Below are 921 nucleotides of genomic sequence, written 5' to 3' on the forward strand. Positions count from 1 at the left end.
GTTACAAGTTATCTTGCCCGTCTAAAGGTGCAGTTTCACGCATCGACTCATCGCTCTGGCCAAGGGCAACGCTTCAGAATGATCTCAAGTCTCTGATGGCTCGACTCAATGAGGTCCCTGGTCGAGTGCAGGAACGAAAGAAGTCCTCTGCCCGATACGGTGCTGACGTGGCTCTGTCACTGGTCAGGGTCCACTGCAGAGAAGCTCGAGAAGAGAAGCTGGCGGCGATCAAGGTCGCCAACACAAAAAGTCATGACTTCCAGTCCTTCATGGAGACTTTCATTGCTGCTGCCACTCGGATCGCTTACGGGGTTGATTTGGACGAGTTCGCCGAGCCTGCAAGTCCTCCTCCTGCCGAGTGAACAAACTTGATACTTAAACTTGCTTTAAATTTGCCTCGGAATGCCGAGTGGTTTTTCTAACCGTTAAACTCCTTTGGGCCTGACGCCCGAGTACTTTTATCTTCGTCCTGAAACTCTTGAGACTTTATCTGATCTTGGTTTATCTTCTGCATGTGCTTGCGTTTGCCTTCGAGTGGAACTTATTCTTCACTCGGAATATCTAAAGCACCGGATCCCATCAGAACTTCGAAGTTAAGTGTGCTTGGGCGAGAGTAGTACTAGGATGGGTGACCTCCTGGGAAGTCCTCGTGTTGCAACTCTAAGGGAGATATTCCAGTCGACCTGCACCTCGTCATCCTTGTGGATAGGGATGGAGCGCACATTGTACTTGTGGCGCAGCTTTGACGAGAGGTTTGCAGTCGACCTGCACCTCGTCGTCCTTGCGGATAGGGATGGAGCGCATTGTACTTGTGGCGCAGCTCTAAGGAGAGGTTTGTAGTCGACTTGCACATCGTCGTCCTTGCGGATAGGGATGGAGCGCACATTGTACTTGTGGTGCAGCTCCGTGGAGAGGATTGCA

At 51.4% G+C, this 921-nt stretch overlaps 1 pseudogene; it reads left to right on the top strand.

Moving 5' to 3' along the window:
- The first annotated feature begins 533 nt into the window (after window positions 1–533).
- LOC119273878 lies at window positions 534–661 on the top strand (annotated as a pseudogene).
- The last annotated feature ends 260 nt before the right edge of the window (window positions 662–921 follow it).

This window comes from Triticum dicoccoides, chromosome 3A, assembly GCF_002162155.2.
Source record: "Triticum dicoccoides isolate Atlit2015 ecotype Zavitan chromosome 3A, WEW_v2.0, whole genome shotgun sequence".
Lineage (NCBI taxonomy): Eukaryota > Viridiplantae > Streptophyta > Magnoliopsida > Poales > Poaceae > Triticum > Triticum dicoccoides.